At 36.6% G+C, this 24,573-nt stretch overlaps 1 protein-coding gene across 3 annotated transcripts in view; it reads right to left on the reverse strand.

Moving 5' to 3' along the window:
* The window catches only part of PEK (pancreatic eIF-2alpha kinase), a 360,137-nt gene that overhangs the window by 221,021 nt on the left and 114,543 nt on the right, over nucleotides 1–24,573 (reverse strand). The window lies entirely within an intron of this gene.

Below are 24,573 nucleotides of genomic sequence, written 5' to 3' on the forward strand. Positions count from 1 at the left end.
AGTTTTTATATTTGCAAGATGGTGTGAAACCCAGTGTGTAACAAATAGGTAATGTTAATGCTAACTGCCAAATTACTAAATAAATGTAAATTCATGGTAATTTCCATTTAAAAGTATTATTTTAGATACAATAAACTGAAGAACATACAAATATACAAACATATTTTTAAGCGAATTGATTAAAAGATCGAAAAGGATATTGGGTTCTCGTAAATTTTGTTTAAATTATAATTGGGGTTGAAGTATTGATCGCAGTTAATATAACAACTTTCAATAATATTCATGATGGGTCCCTTATTTGCTGTTTGGAGAACTTCCATATCATGTTCAATGTCGGTAAATTTGTGATTAAGTGTCGTGCATATGTAGACCCACGGCGGAAAACTTATTGTGCCTCATGGCGTTGACATGTTCAGAATATCTAATTACGAAGTTACGTCCTGTTTGACCCACTTAAGAGCTGCTGCATTCATTACATTTTAGTCTATATATTCCAGATTTAGAGTAGATATTGGGGGTATTGATTGATGCGGAGTTGTGTAAAATTTTTAAGGTTCTATTGTTAGTTTTGTATTAAATTCTTATATTGTGTTTCCAGAAATGGTTGGTGGTTTTGTGAACGTTGTTATTGTACGTGAAGGTGGTTGAAATAGGAGTTTTTTCTTTTTCTTTTTTGAGTTTGGTTTTAGGCCGGTACCTGTTTTTATCAAAACTTAGCAAAAAACAAACAAAATTTGGCTGAAAAACGAAATTTGTTTTTTCTATAAGAAAAAATCCTTTTTAAATAACAAATTGTATGAAACTCACCTTGAAGCAGCTCATTTGCTTTCTAGACCACAATGGAACATATTTCAAAGTCAAATTGACAACAAATTGTTTGATATTCTTTCACAAAAACAGCTTACTTTAGATAGAAAATTAAACATTTTAAAAAAGAAGAAGCAAAAAGTTTTCACTTGAAAATCAACCCAAAGAAATCAATATGACAAAAAACATAATCGAGAAATTTCATCCTCCTGTAGTTAACCTTTCCAATGTAAACCTTAATAAAGAAGAATTCACCATCCTATCAAAAGGCCCTAACCAAAACTGGCCTAACATGAATAAAATAAATATAATGACTAACATGATTATAGACTCAGAAGCTACAATAAATAAATTAACCTTTAGAGAAACAAGATGAAATTAAGTTTGAAATAAAAAGAAAACTAGGTAAGGTGGGCACAGCCAAAAACGTAAGCAGAAAAACTATTTCCACTAACTCTAATGACGACAAATTTATCTCTGAACACAAACCACAGAACTTAACAAGAAAATAAAACATAATGACTTAATAATCACAAAGGCAGATAAAGGTAAAGCTACTGTCTTAATGAATAAAACTGATTATTCATCCAAAACTAAAGAATTTTTCAATAGCAACATATTTAAAATAATCAAGAAAGCCCCTACTCAAAAAATCCAGAGACAACTAAAACAAACTTTAAAGAACTTAACATTTCTTTTTACAGAACATGAAAAATCTAAACTAATAACCATGAATCCAGGCCTTCCTACAGTCAAAGCCCTTCCGAAAATTCACAAACCTAGTATTTCTATCCGACCCATTATCGACTATAGACCCAGACCACTTTATAAAGCATCTCATTTCATTCAAAGTTTCATAACCAAAAAGCGAGTGGTTGACTGTTCCAAGAGCTCTGTGTTATCTCAATGATAAAGTAGTTAATAATTGTAGAAATTAACCGAATTTTGTGTGTGTGTGATACATTTAGCTCCACAAATAATCGTGTTTAGTGTTTATTTGTAGTGATCTGCGATTAGTGGCATTTACTTACAGTTTTCACACTGAGTAGCTCCGCAGGCGTTCGCTAGATTACAACCGGTAATTTAGGTCTGCGTGAAAGAAGAAATATATCTTTCTTTTTAATAGTATTATTAAAATATCAATAGGTTTGTTGATAAATATACGGTACTTACAAAGACGGGATATTAAAAAGAGTCGTAACTTCAGCAGCGGTTATATCTATTAGTGCAGGCATTTGACAGTGTATTTCAAATAGCAGTTCAACGGTCCCACCTATCACGAAGGTAATAACTTCTTTTAATAACGCAATACTGTTGTAAATTTTGTTTAAAGAAAGGATTTCAACAGAATAGACAGTATTTCACTGGCGAAATAGTTAACAGTCATAACTGTTATTGATTATTGTCGCTCTTCTTATTCAAATATTGGCATTGTTGGTTACAGTCTGTGAACAAAGGGTGTAGTGTATCAAAGAAATATAAATAAAAATCAGCAGATTCTTGTATTCCGATCATTTGTAGTTCTAATTGGCAGTTAAAGTATCCGTAATTTATATTTCACACCCTCGACATTTCAGTATTTATGAGCGGTTAGCTAATAATCAAGTTCCTACATTCCAATAACTGCAATTCAAGTCCCTGGTGTAGTTTAGACAGTAATACTTTTGAGAAATTATTGTAAACCACCTCATATTTTCCAACATTTAACATTTAAGGACACTTTTATTCTCCGTCCCGCGGAGTAGGGAAAATATTAGTAATCCACCATCTGTAAAGATCACATAACCGCATTTCAGTTGAGAATTGTAGTGTAGATACAGTATATTAGATAGTATCTTGCCTGTTAAATTAGTGTGTATTTTTGTGCAAATCATTTCTATTACAGTATAGAAGGACAAAGTAGTACTAATATTAATCTGTATACGGGTTTAATCTTTGAGTATCATACCTACCGGTAGTTCTTGCGAATATCTAAATTTAGGCCTAATTGGAATTTTCATTTCTATTTGTGCTTAGTAAGAAGCTAGGATACGTCCGAACGTAGTTTTTACATTATTGTAGTGTAGTATAGTAACATATTAGAAATTAGAGTGCCTATTCTATAATTTCGAGTAGTTTTGTGAAATTCAAACTTTAATGGTAATTTTCTTTTTTGTTTTTGCTTGGTAATAACCTGTTGTAATTAGAATACGTCTGAACGTAGTTTAAAATTATTGTAGTGTATTATAGCATCTTATAAGAAAGTAGTGTGTTTATTCTATCACTGTGAAATATTTGTATAGTATAGTACCGTTTCTGTGGTATCTGTAGTAACTCTCTTACTAAAATTCTGTTGTTGTAATTAGGGTAGACTTAACTGCAGTTAAGAATTGAGTAATTCTTGTGTATTATTCTCTGTTTCCAGTAATTAACAGCAATTTTCATCGTGTTAGCGTGTTGTAGGAATAAAAATAGTAGAATTAAGTAGTATTGTAGTGTAGTAGTAGCCTATATTAAATAACTTACTGTTGTGTGTTCTTTGTGAACTGACCCAGACAATAGTTCTTCCCTTTCATTTTTATTTTGCACAGAATAAGTTATCTTATTTTTCCTTTTCTTTTCATTATTTAGTAAAAAATACCTAAGCATTGCGAGTGCAGGAACTGTGGGTGTGGCCAGGCATTAAGTAGTATGAGGGAGGAGTTGGAGAGCTTGAGGGAGATAATTAGGATACTCTCAGAGGACAGGAAGGAAAGTAGGCCTCCAAACAATGTACAGCATACAGTAGGTGAATTAGAGGGATTAGAAGGAAATGGGGGAATTGTGGAAGACAGGTGGGCTAATGTTTTAAGGGGAAGGAGATTGCAGGCTAAGGGCTCCATTCAGGATCAAAATTCAGGACAGGTGTCGGTCAGAAATCGGTACGAGTCACTGCAGGGAGAACAACCGAGGGAAGATGAGGAACAGGGAACTGTTGCCGAGAAGTTTGGAAGTAGGAGAAAGGGAAGAGGTAGGAAAGGGAAATGTGGAATAGTGGATAGGAAGAGACAGGTGGAACAGGGTCATGGGATGAAGAAAAGGGAGGAGGAAGTAGCTTCTGCAGCTGTCAGGAAAGATAGGACTGACCAGGAGGGGAGGGGATCAAATGCGGTGGGTAGGGTTGAGGCTCTGGTCATGGGAGATTCTATCGTTAGACATGCCAGGAAAGTATGTGGAGGAAAGGGTACCAGGATAGAGTGTTATCCAGGAATTAGGTTAAGGCAGATGTTGAAGAAAGTAGAAGAGAAGGAGGAGGAAAAAGAGAAGGTGGTAGTTGGTACTAACAACGTAAGACAAGCAGGTATAAGTACCAACATAGTTGGAGATGTGTGGGGTCTGGTAAATGCAGCACGGATGAAGTTTAAGGAAGCGGAGATTGTTATCAGTGGAATACTGTGTAGGAGGGATACTGACTGGAAGGTGATTGGGGATTTAAATGAGACTATGGAGTGGGTATGTGGGAAACTGGGAGTGAAATTTCTAGATCCTAATGGGTGGGTAGGAGATAGGGATCTGCGCTCAGATGGCCTTCACTTAAACCGCAGTGGTACATATAAGTTAGGAAATTTGTTTAGAAGGGTTATAGGGAGGTACATTCAGGGAAACAGGGTGCGCTAGACAGCGGTGTTAAGGGAACAGGGAACTGGAAATCAAGTACGGATGACAAAACTGTTAGTGTTCAACTGTAGAAGTATTGTAAAGAAAGGAACAGAATTAAGTAATTTAATAGATATATACTTACCAGATATTGTAAGAGGAGTTGAATCATGGCTGAGAAATGATATAATGGATGCAGAAATTTTCTCACGGAACTGGAGGGTGTATCGTAGAAATAGGATAGGAAAGGTAGGAGGGGGAGTATTCATTCTCGTGAAAGAAGAATTTGTAAGCTACGAAAAAGTTAAAGACAAGCACAAAATTCTAGGGGTAAGGCTCATTACTAAAGATAATAGGCAACTAGATGTCTTTGGAATGTACAGACCAGGAAAGGGTAGCGCAGATGCTGATTCAGAATTATTTGATAAGATAGTCAGCTATGTGAGAAACGATAAGGAAAGGAACGTGATCGTAGTGGGTGATCTCAATTTACCAAATGTCAATTGGGAAGGTAATGCGAACGACAGGAAGCATGACCAACAAATGGCAAATAAGTTAATATGGGAAGGGCACCTGATTCAGAAAGTGATGGAACCAACTAGAGGGAAGAATATTCTGGATGTGGTGCTGGTAAAACCAGATGAGCTCTACAGAGAAACCGAAGTAATAGATGGTATTAGTGATCACGAAACTGTTTTTGTGGTAATTAAAAATAAATGTGAAAGAAAGGAAGAGATTAAAATTAGGACTGTTAGGCAGTACCATATGGCTGATAAAACAGGCATGAGGGAGTTTTTACTAAGTAACTATGATCGGTGGAAAACGGTAAATAAAAATGTAAACAGACTCTGGGATGGGTATAAAGCAATTGTTGAGGAATGTGAAAATAGGTTTGTACCTTTAAACGTGGTAAGGAATGGTAAAGATCCACTCTATTATAACAGGGAAGTAAAGAGACTAAGGAGGTGCAGGTTGGAAAGAAATAGAGCTAGAAATGGCTGTGGAAGTAAGGAGAAATTGAAGGAACTTACTAGGAAATTTAATATAGCAAAGAAGTCAGCTAAGGATAACATGATGGCAAGCATAATTGGTGGCCACACTAATTTTAGTGAAAAATGGAAGAGTATGTAGAGGTACTTTAAGGCAGAAACAGGTTCCAAGAAGGACATTCCAGGAATAATTAATGAACAAGGGGAGTGGGTATGTGAGGATTTCAAAAGGCAGAAGTACTCAGTCAGCAGTATGTAAAGATTGCTGATTACAAGGATAATGTCCAGATAGAGGAGGTGACTAATACCAAAGAAGTATTAAAATTTACCTATGACAGCAATGACATTTACAGTAAGATACAAAAGTTGAAAACTAGAAAAGCAGCTGGAATTGATAAGGTTTCGGGGGATATACTGAAGACAATGGGTTGGAATATAGGGATATAGTACCATATCTGAAGTACTAGTTTGATTTTTGTTTGCATGAAGGAACTTTACCAAATGAATGGAGAGTTGCTATAATAGCCCCTGTATATAAAGGAACGGGTGATAGGCATAAAGCTGAAAATTTGACATGCATTGTATGTAAGCTTTGGGAAAGCATTCTTTCTGATTATATAAGACATGTTTGCAAAATTAACAAATGATTTGACAGAAGGCAGTTTGGGTTTAGGAAAGGTTATTTCACTGAAGCTCAACTTGTAGGATTCCAGCAAGATATAGCAGATATCCTGGATTCAGGAGGTCAATCGGACTGTATTGCGAGTGACTTATCTAAGGCATTTGATAGGGTAGATCATGGGAGACTACTGGCAAAAATGAGTGCAATTGGACTTGACAAAAGAGTGACTGAATGGGTGGCCCTGTTTCTAGAAAACAGAACTCAGGGAATTAGAGTAGGTGAAACTTTATCTGTCCCGGTAAAAATTGAGAGGGGAATTCCTCAAGGCAGTATTATTGGACCTTTAGGTTTTCTTATATATATCAATGATATGTGTAAAGAAGTGGAATCAGAGATAAGGCTGTTTGCAGATGATGTTATTCTGTACAGAGTAATAAATAGGTTACAAGATTGTGAGCAACTTCAAAATGACCTCGATAATGTTGTGAGATGGACAGTAGGCAATGGTATGATGATAAACGGGGATAAAAGTCAGGTTGTGAGTTTCACAACTAGGAAAAGTCCTCTCAGTTTTAATTACTGCGTTGATGGGGTGAAAGTTCCCTTTGGTGATCATTGTAAATACCCAGGTATAAATATAAGGAAAGATCTTCATTGGGATAATCACATAAATATGATTGTAAATAAAGGGTCCAGATCTCTGCACATGGTTATGAGAGTATTTACGGGTTGTAGTAAGGATGTAAAGGAGAGAGCATATTTGTCTCTGGTGAGACCTCAACTTGAGTATGGTTCCAGTGTATGGGACCCTTACCAGGATTACTTGATTCAGGAACTGGAAAAAATCCAAAGAAAAGCAGCTCGATTTGTTCTGGGTGATTTCCGACAAGAGTAGCGTTACAAAAATTTTCCAAAGTTTGAGCTGGGAAGATTTGGGAGAAAGGAGACAAGCTGCTCGACTAAGTGGTATGTTACATTACATGTAATAAATATCATTTTTGGTCCATATTGATGATATTTGATTGGAATAATAACAGTAAGTTATTTGTTAAATAGACCACCTAATCAATACAAAGTCTAGTCTTGGATGATTTACATAGATCTGTTAACTAAGAGTGGTACATGTTTCGCCTTGTATGAAGGCATCATCAGCCATTGTCTTAAACTTAGATTGAAAATAAGCATCTAATTAACATGTAATAATGAAATGAATTTTAAAAATCATGAAGAGATTTGAAGTAAAATAACATTAAAAATAACAATGAAGGTTTAAAAATATACAATGTGATGAGTTACAATGGTGGAAGTATGAACAAAATTAACATTAGAAGGCTGCTATAATAAGTACAATGGATAAAACATCAGACTGTTATACAACAAGTAGTAAGATTGCTATAAAAATAAAGTTGACTGTCCGGCGGTTACAATTAGACGATGGCGAAAATTCGTACATATTCAAAATAAAGAAGAGAGAATAAAAGTCGAAGGTTGGTCGAGAGATCCGAAATTAATCAAAATCAGGAAGATAAAAGACGAAAGTCAGAAGCATAAGGTGAAGTTGTAGAACATATTGAAGATATGAAGTTGTAGAATAGAAGTTGAAGAACAGTTTTAAATTGGATCTCTATGGACCATCCCAATTTGAAGCAATGTTCAAATGTTGCAAAAATGTGAGTTTGTTGATATTCTAGTTGAAAAGGCATATAAAAGTGGAATCTGTAAAAGGAAACAAGAAAAGTAGAGTTAATTGTGTGAAAAGATGTTTTAAAATTATTGAAGTAGAATTGTGTACACTTACCAATTGACGATGACGAAGATAACTTGTAACGTTATGAGTTAGAAGTATTTGCAACAGTAGGCTTCTTACTACGTGTGTTATAGCTGAAGGTTTGTGTTGGAGGGGGATCTGTTAGCGGTGACGTAACTATTGGCTTGTTTGTAGTACTTGGAGGGGGGCTGCTATTAGTGGGAGGGAAGGAGGAGAGTGTATTACTGCTCGTGTTGTATCGGTGTAAGGCCATTGGAGCGAGTGATGTTACAGTGGGTGTGGCTATGGGTTTATTGGTTGCATTTGAATTAGAGGTACTAATGGTGAGGGGAAGGGAGGGGAGTGTATTAGCTGTAGAGGAGGTGGGAACGCTAACTGATGTGAGGTTGAAGATTTTTAAGAATATATTGGTGAGGGGAGTTGATTCTCGTAATAGAATAAGAATCTGTTCATACAAGGGGCTTTTTTTTTATCAATAGTGTCTTTTAGATTCTTATCTTTATTAAAATGCTGGTCAAGGAAAATGAATAAATTTTCATATTCTGTCATAAGTTTACTTTTATCGACTCTTTTGAGGATATGGAGGTCTTGTTCTATTGTGGTGAATTTATGCCCTGTGTCCCTCATGTGGTTGGCCATTGCGGAGAATTTATTGTGTCTTTGAGCATTGTAATGCTCGGCATATCTGGTGGAGAAGCTGCGGCCAGTTTGGCCAACATAAGAAAAATTACATGTAGAGCATTTCAATCTGTATATTCCTGATCCAGAGTAACTATTGTCTGTGATGTTAATAGAGTTGTGATTAAAGAATAAAATATGATTAGTGTTTTTTGTTGTGTAGGCTGTTTTACTTCGTGCCTTCATTAATGAATTGGTTATCGGATAAATACTATGGTTAGTGAACATGAATTTAGCGTATTTTGGTTTGACGGGTTTCAATGGAGTTAAATTTGTAGCTAGTTTTAGTTCAGTTTTATTAATGATTTTATCAATCATATCTGTGTTAAATCCATTGAATTTAGCTATTTCCTTAATGAATAGTAATTCTTTCTTTAAATTAATAGAGGACATAGGGATCTTTAATGCTCTATATATTAAACTGTGATAAGTGGCTTTTTTATGCGAGTTGGGATGTAAAGAATCATTTTTTATGGTTGTTGGAGAAAAGGTGGGTTTACTGTATATTTCTCAAATCTTTACAAAGAAAAAGTCATCCCTATTCAAAATCTAATGCCACTCAGAAGAAAGTAAACAGCATATGGTTGAAAAATGAAATGAAACTATTATACAAGAAGAAATCTCTACTAAATTTACAATTATATAGGGCTCATTTGACCATCTCTCAAAAATTACCACCACTTGAATGAAGTTCATTTTTAAGGTACACTGACCTTAAACTATCTTACATATTAGATAAGAAACAGAAAACCCTAAACCATAAATTACTCTGTCTACAAGAAAACAAATGTAAAACACCTGACCAAAATACAAACAAATGCCCCCTTCCCATTTGACTAACATTTCCACTTGTAACTATTTTTTGATGGAAATAATAAATAAAATCATGAATAAAAATATATAAATAAAATTACTCAAAAACTTAATAAAATTAATAAGCATAATTAACCGAAATGTCCGTTGTATGGGCGCCAGAGTTCACCAGAATGAATCCCTTGAATTTAGATAAGAGCATGATAAACTTTATATCCCAGGGCGTGTACATAATGCTGCGTACTGGTACATCTGCTGCAGGCCTTACCTAACCTCCTGAAAACGACTAATTAGGTAGGAACTGCACCTAGGTTCATCAATAACACTGATTCTAATATAGCTAACTATATTCTGAACAAATTCCGTGCATGAGCACCTCATCAACATACAACATTATACATATAATACACACATAAAATATTGCTGGAAGACTCCATATTTACAACAACAATAATAATGAAAATCGTGGGAAAACGAAAGCGAGAACTAAGCTACCATTTGTAGATAGTCCGATGAACAATGTATATGTATGAAGATAAATACCCTTCACTGTCTCTATATCAATTCGACTTACCGATTCTCATAATCGGCAGTCATCACATCACACAGACACTGTACCTTGTACTACTGTGTTCACATATTTTAACACTTGTTGTAAAGATATATACACACGTCGGTCGATCCTCAACATAAATTTATGGAAAGTCTGAGATAGCTTTCACCAACATATAATGCTAGGCCGCCACAAGTGCTACAATACTTAATGCGCAAGCACTCTCCACAATCAGTGACTTTCCACGAAGATAACTAGACTACGCTCCACGAACGTTTGAAGTCCAGTCCATTGCTGCCGTGTCACTCCAGTACCGTGTATCAGCACCACTTCCTTCCAGTACAGTGCCTCAGTTGTAGTGCCTTCATACAGTCTCACTGGTTGTAGTTATCTTCCTTCTCGTTCCTTTACAATCACCTCTACAATCACCCTTACAATGTTTCTTTACAATCACCCTTACAATGTTTCTTACAATGTCCCTTTACAATGTCCCTTTACAATGTCCTTGGTTGCCGCCGTATGATCAACCTTTATAGACATCAACATCCCCCTCCTCTCAGATGATACGTCTGGATTGGTGCTTGCCAGCCAATCATGAGTAAACCTCTTCTTTCTCCCAAGTTATAAACAAACACTCGGGAGTTTTACATGAATCATCAAATTTCCCTGGTACAACAACAAGCTCATCTCATCAGGCTGGGATATATACATGACTAATGGAATTTCCTGACACAAGTATATCACAACACACACTGGTGTAGCCAGATGAATCATTCAAATGACCAGAGTTATTAAAGCAATGTTTTCCCACTCGTGCAAAACAAATTACTCATACCTACATATGTGGATATCTTCCAGCTTATAAATATAAATGGCAAAATATACAAATGAAATAATGATAATGATAATAATAATAATAATAATAATAATAATAATAATAATAATAATAATAATAATAAATCGAATACTGACAATAATATCTCTAACTTCTACATATAATTCGGGGGTGTGATATATGTACTATCACATAACGCCCCCTTGGTGAATCGATGATATCACATATTATGATTCACCATAAAACAGAACTTCATACATAACCTTATAATGGCATAACTGAACACATAATTTACTGTAATAATGATATATACATAGCGTCTACTGCATTGTATTCGCACACACGAAATACAATTTGTCCAAACAATAATAATAATAATAATATGGCTATATACACACAACTCCGATTGTTTCATATACCATTGAACACAATCCCTTCTTGCTACTGTACACATAACTCATAATTGATAATATATACATCCAAGGTGCAGATCCTATCTCTTATATCTGCGAAGGCTATAGATATTAAATGTCCCAAGAACCTTTCTTACCGAGCTCGATAGCTGCAGTCGCTTAAGTGCGGCCAGTATCCAGTAGTCGGGAGATAGTGGGTTCGAGCCCCACTGTCGGCAGCCCTGAAGATGGTTTTCCGTGGTTTCCCATTTTCACACCAGGCAAATGCCGGGGCTGTACCTTAATTAAGGCCACGGCCGCCTCCTTCCACTTCCTAGGCCTCTCCTATCCCATCGTCGCCATAAGACCTATCTGTGTCAGTGCGACGTAAAGCAAATAGAAAAAAAAAAGAACCTTTCTTTCAGCGGTTAGGAGCCTATAAGCACACTTGCCTATTCTACTGTCCACAGTATACGGACCCTGATTCAATTGAAAAAACTATACATAAACTTAACATTGGCATCGATAAGCGAGGAATGCGTACCGCAATAAAATCTAACTACTCTAGAATACATTCTATCTCACACACAAACATTCATCCCATTCGGTCACACAAGAATTATACAAACTTTCATTCGGAACATTCATAAAAAAGAAATCCCTATTTCTGAAATGCATGGGAATCTCACTACGTTTACTCTTCCACAAAACCAAAATTAATGCAAGCAAACAGATCACATACTTTTTCACACATTCCACATCGATATCACTCAGCACGTCGTTCAAATCATTCATACAACTCTCAGAATTAAATAAAACTTTACACACATGCTTGGATAGACTTTCTTTCATCTCACGCACACTTCCATTCTCACACACGCTCACTCTATTCTCAAAATCTCCCTGAACACAAAACACATGGTCATACAATAATTCCTCTTTCACGTCTACCTCGTAACTTACCTGTTTCATCGCGTGAATAGGAATTTCGGTATTGGACTGCCTATCTGACCCAACTAAGAAGTCCGATTCCGGTTTAAATTACTTGACGTGGACTGTTCAATATTATCATGTCTCGGCACTTGATCTGGAGGTCTTTGATCCGTACGCCCCCTACTTTCTGATTCCCCTTGATTAGGTCTTCTGCCATAATATTCCTGGTGATTACCTCCTTGATTAGAGTGTCTGTTTCCCCTTCCGGAATTACCACCCTGATTCCCGTGCCTAGAATGACTGAAATTCTGATTATTCCTATCTCCCGCTACCTGATTACCTTGTCTCCCATTATCCCCGTAATTTCTACTTTCACTTTGCCTATTCCTCCCCTGCCCTTCCAAAGCATCAAACCTCTCTAACAGCTGCTCTAATTCCTTAATCGTAACAATATTCTGCATACATGCAGCTAATCCGACCTTCTCAGGAAAATGCCTCAACATCTGGCGGACTGTATCTCTCTCCGATGCTAGACCTTCAATATTCTGGCTGATCAGAACATGCGCCAAGAAATATTCCGTCATAGACACACCTTTCTGAGGTCTATATTTGCCAAATAGCACGCGATCTCTTTCCCTTCCCTGAATAGCATCACTCCAAAATTTAGAACTAAATTTCTCCCTAAATTCCTCCAAACTCGAAATACCCTGTCTATAAACTTGAAACCAGGATCTTGCTTCTCCAACAAATGCAATATCCAACATCTCATCAACCATAATCCACTCGATCAAACCATCGTCAAGATTCTTGGAAAACTGTTTCTCCACCGTTTTCAAGAATTCCATCGGATTAAACTGCCGACCATTAAACTTGTGTAATTCAGAGTCCTTCGTACAAGATACGTACCTATTACATATATTGCTACCTACTTGGATTTGACTGATCTCCTGCCTTAACTTTACATGACATGCTTTAATTCCTTCTTCAACTACCATTCTGGCATTTTCTTCTACTGACTTGAGGTCTTTCTCCAATTTCTCAGTCTTTTCATCTATTCGCTTCGCTAAAACATTCTGGCTGGTTTTAATTCTATCTATTTCTTCGACTTTATCTTCCACCATTTTTATTCTTTTATCACATTCCTTGCTGTTTTCAACAAATTCCTTCCTAACTACATTAAATCGACATTCGATTTTCTCAGTCAATTCCAAGCGTTGAAATTCTACCTTATTATTGACTTCCTGAATTTCCCTGCTTTGATGGTCAATCTTCTGGTTTAATTCATCTATTCTACCATTCACAGCACTACTTAAACTATCAATTTTACTAGATAATTCAACATTATTATTATCGATTTTAATGGACAATTCATCACTCTTACTATTAGAAACAACACTCTGATTATCGATTTTACTGTTAACAGCATTTAATTCACCCTTCAACTCATTACTGAACTGATTAAATAGTGATTGAAGCATACTAAGAGTTAAGGTCACCCCTTGTCCCCAACATTCTGAGTTTGAGACGGGTTACTCTGTTCCTCACCTATCGTTGCCAATAGATCCTTCCTACTATCAGCCATTTCGCTACTCTCACTTAAATTCGATAGACTCAATGTGGTGGAATTCTTTTGACTTCTCTTATCCTGATTCATAGTACCAACAACTTTAACAAGCTCTCTACTTCTCAATTTTATAATACTCGACTCGCTACAATATTTCTTCATACTCCAACATACATATCATGTACATATAAAACACTTCACTCACATAGTTGCAGAATTCCAACCACACCTGACAAGTGAACCTACGCTTATAAGCCTAACAGATGTACCAATCATTCAGCCACACGCTGGGAAGCCAATTGTAACATTTTTGATGATGATAATAATAATAATAAATAATAATAATAATAAAATAATGACAATAATAATAATAAATCGAATACTGACAATAATATCTCTAACTTCTACATATAATTCGGGGGTGTGATATATGTACTATCGCACACTACAATCAACCAATCTAATACAGCCTTCTCTAACCAAGAATTAAATCTATTAAAGGCATCAAACATAATTGGCCTAATCACAAAAAAGCAGAAGACATTATCACTACCATCGCTGAAACCGAAACTAATATTGATAAACAAATCCTGATTGATAAACGAAATGATGTACGTTATGAAGTAAAAAAGAAACTCCCAACTTTGATTAATGAGATAACATCTAATAATAACCACAATGTCTCGAAAAAAATTCTAAACCTGAAATCCAAAATCCATAATAACAACATTGTAATTACAAAAGCAGATAACGGCAACACCATAGTAATAATGAACAAACAAGATTACATTAATAAAACTGAAACTTTTTTTTCAGACAATACCTATACCTTAATTAACAAAGATCCAACAAACAAAATACAGCGTAACTTAAAGAACCTTCTTAAAAATTCTAATTTCATTTTAAATGATCAAGATTATCAGAAATTAACAGTAATGAACCCAAAATTACCTACAGTCAGATCATGGCCCAAAATTCATAAAAAGGATGTCCCCATTCGGCCTATAATTAATAGTATAAATAGTCCTACCTATAAAACTTCTCAATTCCTACACAAATTCCTGAAAAAAACATTTCAAATTTCACAACTCCAACCCCATAAAGAACTCGATCAAACTTTGGAATTCCCTAAATAAATTCAGTCTGCAACCAAACCACATTTTAGTTCTTTTGACATCACCAACATGTATACTAATATCCCTATCAATAATACTGTTAACATCATAAAAAACAATCTGTTGAAACATAGCACATTGAGTAAAATTGAAATTGATGAATGGTTAAAATTACTTCATTTTAGACAACAACTACTTTACCTTTAATAAGAAAATTTATAAGAAGGAAGGTCTAGCGATGGGAGACCCGTTATCTGGAATACTAGCCAATATATACTTAGATAATCTTGAACATAGTAAAATTATTAATAACATTAACGGACTCTGTCTTTGGCATCGCTATGTTGACGACACCATAGCTATTATTGATAAACAAATCAACAAGAGCGATAACATACTATCATTTCTCAACAACTTAGATAATAATATTAAATTCACTAAAGAAGATGAGTTCAATAGCACTTTGAACTTCTTAGACATCAAAATCACACGAGTATCGAACAAATTCGACTTCCAAATATACAGAAAACCCACCTTCTCTCCAACAACCATCAAAAATGACACTTAACATCCCAACTCACATAAAAAAGCCACTTATCACAGTTTAATATATAGAGCATTAAAGATCACTATGCCCTCTATTAATTTAAAGAAAGAATTACTATTCATTAAGGAAATAGCTAAATTCAATGGATTTAACACAGATATGATTGATAAAATCATTAATAAAACCAAACTAACTACAAATTTAACTCCATTGAAACCCGTCAAACCAAAATACGCAAAATTCACCTTCACTAACCATAGTATTTATCCGATAACCAATTCATTAATGAAGCCTACACAACAAAAAACACAAATCGTAATTTATTCTTTAATCACAACTCTATTAACATCACAGACACTAGTTACTCTGGATCAGGAATATACAGATTGAAATGCTTTACATGTAATTTTTCTTATGTTGGCCAAACTGGCCGCAGCTTCTCCACCAGATACGCCAAGCATTACAATGCTCAAAGACACAATAAATTCTCCACAATGGCCAACCACATGAGGGACACAGGGCATAAATTCACCACAATAGAACAAGACCTCCATATCCTCAAAAGAGTCGATAAAAGTAAACTTATGACAGAATATGAAAATTTATTCATTTTCCTCGACCAGCATTATAATAAAGATAAGAACCTAAATGACACTACTGATAAAAAAAAAAGCCCCTTGTATGAACAGATTCTTATTCTATTACGAGAATCAACTTCCCTCACCAATATATTCTTAAAAATCTTCAACCTCACATCAATTAGCGTTCCCACCTCCTCTACAGCTAATACACTCCCCTCCCTTTCCCTCACCATTAGTACCTCTAATTCAAATGCAACCAATAAACCCATAGCCACACCCACTGTAACATCGCTCCCTCCAATGGCCTTACACCGATACAACGTGCGCAGTAATACACTCTCCTCCTTTCCTCCCACTAATAGCAGCCCCCCTCCAAGTACTACAAACAAGCCAATAGTTACGTCACCGCTAACAGATCCCCCTCCAACACAAACCTTCAGCTATAACACATCTAGTAAGAAGTCTACTGTTGCAAATACTTCTAACTCATAACGTTACAAGTTATCTTCGTCATCGTCAATTGGTAAGTGTACATGATTCTACTTCAATAATTTTAAAACATCTTTTCACACAATTAACTCTACTTTTCTTGTTTCCTGTTACAGATTCCACTGTTATATGCCTTTTCAACTAGAATATCAACAAACTCACATTTTTGCAACATTTGAGCATTGCTTCAAATTGAGATGGTCCATAGAGATCCAATTTAAAACTGTTCTTCAACTTCTATTCTACAACTTCATATCTTCAATGTGTTCTACAACTTCACCATATACTTCTGACTTTCATCTTTTGAAAATGAAAAAAAATAATGAAAACCTACAACCTGTTATCCAGTCATTGTCCGGGTCAGGGGTGTAGTGAATGAATCATATATAGGCTATTATTACGACGGGGTCCCCATTCCCAAAGTGATGTATATTAATGACTGATAGATGGTATGAAATGATAATGGAGAGTGTTGCTGGAAAGAAAGATGACAGGGAAAACCGGAGTACCCGGAGAAAAACCTGTCCCACCTCCGCTTTGTCCAGCACAAATCTCACATGGAATGGCCGGGATTTGAACCATGGTATCGAGCGGTGAGAGGCCGATGCGCTGCTGTCTGAGCCACGGAGGCTCTACTTTCGTCTTTTATCTTCCTGATTATGATTAATTTCGGATCTCTCGACCAACCTTTGACTTTTATTCTCTCTTCTTTATTTTGAATATATATGATTTTTCGCCATCATCTAATTGTAACCGCTGGACAGTCAACTTTATTTTTACAGCAATCTTACAACTTGTTATATAACAGTCTGATGTTTTATCCATTGTAGCATTATAGCAGCCTTCTATTGTTAATTTTGTTAATACTTCCACCATTGTAACTCATCACATTGTATATTTTTAAACCATCATTGTTATTTTACTTCAAATCTCTTCATGATTTTTAAAATTCATTTCATTATTACATGTTAATTAGATGCTTATTTTCAATCTAAGGTTAAGACAATGGTTGATGATGCTTTCATACAAGGCAAAACATGTACCACTATTAGTTAACAGATCTATGTAAATCATCCAAGACTAGACTTTGTACTGATTAGGTGGTCTATTTAACAAATAACTTACTGTTATCATTCCAATCTAAGTGGTATGTTCCGAGCTGTCAGTGGAGAGATGGTGTGGGAGGACATCAGTAGACAAATAAGTTTGGATGGTGTCTTTAAAAGTAGGAAAGATCACAATATGAAGATAAAGTTGGAATTCAAGAGGACAAATTGGGGCAAATATTCGTTTATAAGAAGGGGAGTTAGGGATTGGAATAACTTACCAAGGGAGATGTTCAACAAATTTCCAATTTCTTTGCAATCATTTAAGAAAAGGCTAGGAAAACAACAGATAGGGAATCTGCCACCTGGGCGACTGCCCTAAATGCAGATCAGTAGTGATTGATTGATGATGAAGTCCATTGAAAACACTACCAAACTGATTGAGAAATTATAGGCATATAACCTACAACCTAACTACTCCCTCCACTCCTTTGATATAGAAAATATGTATCCAAGCATACCAATTTCTAAACTTCCAAAAATCATTGAAAATAATTTAAGTAAATATAGTTCTCTTAGTAAACTAGAAATACAAGGTTTCATTCAGCTTCTAAAACTGGTCATCAAGAATAACTTCTTTGTTTTCAACAAAATTACATATCAACAGAATGGATTGGCGATAGGATCACCTTCATCAGGAATTTTGGCTAATATCTATTTAGATAACTTAGAACATACAAAAATCAATAATAACAACTTTCCAAATATTCTCATATGGGCCAGATACGTGGACGACATATTCATCATTATGGACGAATTAATCAAGAACGCGGACTCCACTCTTCAAGACTTGAATAGTATTGACCCATACATTAAATTTACACTATGACCCATACATTAAATTTACACTAGAGTCAGAAATCAATATAGCAATCAATTTTCTAGATATAACCATTATTAGAAACATCTCTGGTCGGTCTTACAAAATATACAGGAAACATACACAAACCACTAACACAATCCACAAAGATTCCATACATCCCCTAATGCACAAACGTGCAGCATACAATGGCATGGTATATCGAGCTTTTCCCATACCCATGACAAAGAAAGATCTTAATAATGAACTTTAGGGCAATTGCCAAGTTCAATGGGTACAACAGGCCGTTTATAGAACATATAATAAACAAATACAGGTACCGACCTAAAACCAAAAAAAACCCCTCCTATTTCAACCACCTTCACGTACAATAACAACGTCCACAAAATCACCAATCATTTCCGGAAACACAATATAAGAATTTTATTCAAAACCAATAATAGAACCTCCGAAATTTTACACAACTCTGCATCAATCAATACCCCCAATATCTACTCCAAATCTGGAATATATAGACTGAAATGTAATGAATGCAGCAGCTCTTACGTGGGTCAAACAGGACGTAACTTCGTAATTAGATATTCAGAACATGTCAAAGCCATGAGACACAATAAGTTCTCCGCCATGGGTCTACATATGCACGACACTTAATCAAAAATTTACCGACATTGAACATGATATGGAAGTTCTCCAAACAGCAAATAAGGGACCCATCATGAATATTATTGAAAGTTGTTATATTAACTGCGATCAATACTTCAACCCCAATTATAATTTAAATTAAATTTACGAGAAACACAATATCCTTTTCGATCTTTTAATCAATTCGCTTAAAAATAACAAACTATCGAAAAAAAGTTCGATTTTCCAAGTATCCGCAATACACACTCCCATCAATTACCCCCACTACCCCATCCTTCTGCCCTGCCTTAGTTCCATTCCCCCGCAAGTACTCCGCCTCCTTCCTTTCCCTCACCTCCTTTATTGCTGCACACACACACATCGTCCGGCTCCGTCTGTGTAACAAACACGTTCAATATGCTGCTGAAGGTGAGTCAATTATCATTCAATGATTCTTATGATTCTAGTAACTTGTCAGCAGGGGTTTGGTAGCAGGACATTAAAGGGCTCAGCCTCGACTGGGAAGAATTCAAGAAAGAATTCATCCAGAGATTTGACTCGGAGGCTGTCCAAACTACAGTACAAAAAAAGTTCCTAACTGAAACACAACCCAGTGGAATGAGAGCAGGAGCTTTCGTAATTAAAAAACTCCAGCTCTTTCAGAGAGTCCACGAAGGGGAAAATATTGACACGAGAGTCCCTTATATAACTGAACTGCTACATGATAAGGTTTGATCACTTGTGAATTCATGGAAGGTTGGTTTGACTGCCATCCACAGTTGCAGAGGATGTTGTGGCACGTGTTGGAGGAAGTCTTCAGCGGCAGTTGAGCTTTGATTTAAAAGTAGACTGAAGTGCTCTTTCCAGTGTCGTAATATGTCTTGACTGTCTGTAAGGATGGTGTTATTGTCAACGGCTTTCGGTGCACCTGGTGAAGAACCAAAAGTCAGACCAGTTCCATTACCGGCTAATCCCTCAAACTCTGCATGCCGTTCCGAGTGCGACCAGTTCTCTTACTGCATTGTTAGCGGAATGATGTTAAACGTATGCTGTACTCCATCACTTCCGATTCGATACGTAATGACGGTATCTCTATAAAATTAATTAAAAACATCATCGGGGCTGTACTGCCATTTTTTACTCATATATTCAACTACTGCCTTACCAACGGAGTATTCCCTAATGTTTGGAAAGACGCACTAATAAGACCAATTCTGAAAAACACTACACCGAGCTCGATAGCTGCAGTCGCTTAAGTGCGGCCAGTATCCAGTATTCGGGAGATAGTAGATTCGAACCCCACTGTCGGCAGCCCTGAAAATGGTTTTCCGTGGTTTCCCATTTTCACACCAGGCAAATGCTGGGGCTGTACCTTAATTAAGGCCACAGCCGCTTCCTTCCCACTCCTAGCCCTTTCCTGTCCCATCGTTGCCGTAAGACATATCTGTGTCAGTGTGACGTAAAACAACTAGAAAAAAAAATTAAAAACACTACCTTGGATTCTCCATCAGATTACTGCCCATACTGCCCCGTGTCCATCCTACCACCCCTCGCAAAACCACTTGAACATATGATTCATGCACGAATCACTGTATATCTGACCCAGAATTCCCTCCCGACCCTTTTCATCCGGCTTTAAAATAGGACATAGTTAGTACCGCAACAGCATTACTGCGAGTTACAGACGATATAAGACATGCAGTAGACCAAACGACATGTGACTGTAGTAACACTACTAGACCTAAGCAATGCCTTTAACACAGTTAGCCCCGTGTTACTACTACTCAAACTCCATAGTCTCAACTATTTTAATAGTAGGTAAGGGTAAGGGTGTATTCTGCCCAATGGCAGATCCGAACCACCGCAGAGGTGTGCCTGAGCCGGCGTTTACGTGTGGTAGGGTGGCCAGTTCCTTTCTGCTCCTCCATTTCCTTACCCCCACCAACAGCATGTGGCAACCCATCCAAATCTTGACCACGTCCAATGTTGCTTAACTTTGGAGATCTCACGGGATCCGGTATTTCAACACGGCTATGGCTGTTGGCCTTTTTAATGGGACATCTCTTAAATGTTTTAGCTCCTACCTCCCTGACCATCGACAAAGACTATCAGTGGGAACAATGTACTCAGGATGGCATAACAAGTCAGTAGGTGTCCTGCAGGGGTTGGTTTTGGGCCCCACTTTTATTTGTTGTTAGTGTGAACGAAATAGGGGACGCATTGAAACATAGCAAGTACCACATCTACGCAGATGATCTTCAGATTTTTTATCACTCATATCTACTAAACATAGATGTAGCCATCGCATTTGAGAATGATAAATTGGCGACCGTGACAGGACTTGACAGGACAGGACACTTCGAGGCTCGGCAATGAAGATCAACCAAATGACCGTGGCTATTTTACGGAAAGCGCTGGCATCCTGAGGTTTACCGACGGCTGGAAGCAAAGCTGAGCTACAAGAGGGGCTGCGCCAAGATTTGATAGACAACGAGGAGGACCCGGGCAGTTTCGACTTCGAAGTCACCTCAGAGGAAGAAACCAAAGACCAGGTAAGCATTATGTTCGCACAACTAACTGCTTTGAATCAGGGCCAATCTGAACTCGCAACAGACTCGATTCCCTGTATATGGGAAGATTCGTTGTCTGTTGCATCACTAGAATCCTCTCCTAAATTACTTACAAGTTTGTCACACTCCACGTCTAAAACACTTCTCACACGTGGTTTCTTTTTACTGGAAAGTAACATGACCTGTGGTGGATAATTCTTTTTTGTGCAATGTTAACACTTGCCGTCTTACTAATAAAAAGTCCTTATACAGTTGTTTAACACTTATATAGTTATACAATGAATAAACCTGTATAAGCATTGTTTATTTTTCTTACTAATAAAAGTACTATACACATTGTATTATTATACAGCAAGTATACAGTCGTTCCAAGTCGTAGGAATCTCTTCCTGCAGTTCACTGACGTATTTCAAATGTTCACCGCCTTTATGATCGCTTCTGCTGGTTATCTACGAGCAAAACGGTCCAAAAATTTGCACAGTGGCACATCATATCGAAAAGGCAGTGGCAACACAACGTGAGACAGCTGGAAATTGGCTTATATTGATATCAACATTTCTTCAGATTGCTTGTGTAATGAACGCCACGAAAGAAATGGGAAAGCTTAAGAAAAGATCAAGAGCTCCTAATTGGGATAGTACGGAAAACTTATGCAATTGTAACTGAATCCTTACTTTTCAGGAGGAAGGAAAAACTGTTTTGTAGCTAAAAGAAAGGTTTCAAGAAAAAGTTTCTATTAGGCATTTATACATCATATATCTGTGTATTCAAGTACAAAGTATGGAAATCATATTATGTACGATTTTTGAGTTATATTTTTTTTTATGTAAAGGAATATGTCCCTTTTTATACTCAAATTTGAAAAAGATCTTTGTAGAGGCAGATAATGTATAATAAACTCGCAATTTCAAAAGTCTATTAAGCAGTAAACATTATTACACAAAAATATGCCCAACCATCATTTCTTTTATTCATTGTCATTCCGTCTCTTTAAAGTGTTTTACTTTACGAAGATGTCTAGCATCCTCAACCTCTGAATGGTGTATGTCTTCTATGTTTAAAATATCGTGAAGATCATCAACATTATCGTCCATTCTTTCAATGTGTGCTCAATGTTAAATGGATAAGTCGAATATTTTACCACGATTATATTACTGCAGACAGTAAATACCACAAAAATAAACTGCTCACTCGTTTCTGTTTCTGCTACTCGCTGCTACACAGCGCTTATACAAGGGTCCTGGTCTGTATAAGCAATTCGATGAATAACTATAACAGATGTATACACAGGAGGCTTATACACAATTATACACACTAGCAAACTTAATAGCGGAGTACCCTGAAGTCGATTCTGACAAGACAGATCTCAACAACTGACTCGCGCACTGTACCATACGCTCTTTTGAACTCACCACCTCACTGACTGATGGCTCAATATATATACTGTTCTATCAACTGTCTAGAATTATCAATTTCTGGAAGGGTTTTTACAACACTCTAATGGAACACACTCAAAACATTGATCGACCAGCTAGTCGGATGGAGTACTCCAGTAATGGATCCAGCTAGAACTTTCATTACTGTTTACCAATACACATGGAAATCTCTTCTACATTCCTAATGTCTCTACATGTATCTGGATAATAAAACTTACAGTAAGTTTTCAGAACCCCTCTACCAAATTATAGTAGAATAAATCTAATATACGAATATTATGGAGTTTTCTACCGCTTTCTACTATGTAGATTTTGAGGTTAAACTTATACACAATATGTATTTGAGGTTATACAAATTTTATAATGCATATTTACAGGGCATGTATTAGTCATATTTAACATTTAATAAAAGATAATTTAGCATTTAATAAAATATGAACAAAATATACCAACCACAAAAATTGAAGGTTTTACACCAGTTACAATGTCGTACCTATGACAATTATCCCCCTTAAAACCTTCAATATCTATCCTGTACATTCCTTATTCTAGGTCTTAAATTATATCTAGGTGTCCTTATATCTATGTCTTTGTCTCTCCTATCCTCCAAGGTAGGTATCAGTGTGTGTTGATCCTCCATGAAGTCCGCATTCTTCTGGGGCCCAACAGAGAGCGTCAACTCCTCGGTCTCTCTGACTTCTAGTAGGGGTCGAGGTAACGCCTTCAATTCCGATGCGTGCACCTTCGTCGGCAGTTTAGTCTTCAGGAGATACGCACCATTTCCCAACTTCTTATCCACCTCAAAAGGTCCAAGCCACTTTGGAGCCATCCCATCGTGGAACTTCTGAAGCCTGTTGCTGAGGGGATGGTTTCGACAAGTGTTCCAGGTCTGAACTCCCTTTCCTCTGGCGCATCGTTCTCGGCTTCTCTCCTTGAACGCTTTTCGGCCTGGTGGTGCACCTGTTAAATCTGCCGCTGGTTCAGCGTATGCCATATATCAGGATTCTCTGGTTCCTCTCTTTGTAACGAATTTCACATAAACGTTGTATAAACCTTGTATAAAAGTTATACACTGTTTATTAGTAAGACGGTTGAAATAGACACACCGGCGAAATCTGATGTTAGTTTTGCGATACAGTAAAACCTCGTTAATTCGAAGTCTTTGTAATACATAAATCGGACTTCCAATTACTGTACGGGATTTCGAATTACCAGAGCTGTAGTCATAACAACATTACTATATGGATGTGATATAAAGAAACTGGAACATTTCCATCAGCAGAAACTTAGATACATCATGAACATCAAATGGGATGACTACATAAGCAATGTGACACTTCTTGACAAGGTGCATTTGAACAGCATAGAAGCCTTCATCACCACGCATTGGCTTAGATGGGTTGGTCGCACCCGCGTATGAATGATAGCAGACTGCCTAACAACTTCTCTATGGTGAGATTGTCCATGACAAAAGGCCTCAAGATGTTCCTTTGAAATGTTACAGAGACCAGCTTAAGAAGAGTATGAATAGCACCAACATAAATGTTAACACCTAGGCAACAACTGCACAAAACCGTGTTCTTTGGTGCAAAGCTACTACAGAAGGTGTCTCACTGTTTGAGCAGGCACATCGCAGACAAAAAAACTGAAACCCATGAAAAGCAGAAACTACATCAGATCCAACTGCATCCTCCACCCACCTTTAGATGTGACCTGTGT

Source organism: Anabrus simplex, chromosome 5 (assembly GCF_040414725.1).
Source record: "Anabrus simplex isolate iqAnaSimp1 chromosome 5, ASM4041472v1, whole genome shotgun sequence".
Lineage (NCBI taxonomy): Eukaryota > Metazoa > Arthropoda > Insecta > Orthoptera > Tettigoniidae > Anabrus > Anabrus simplex.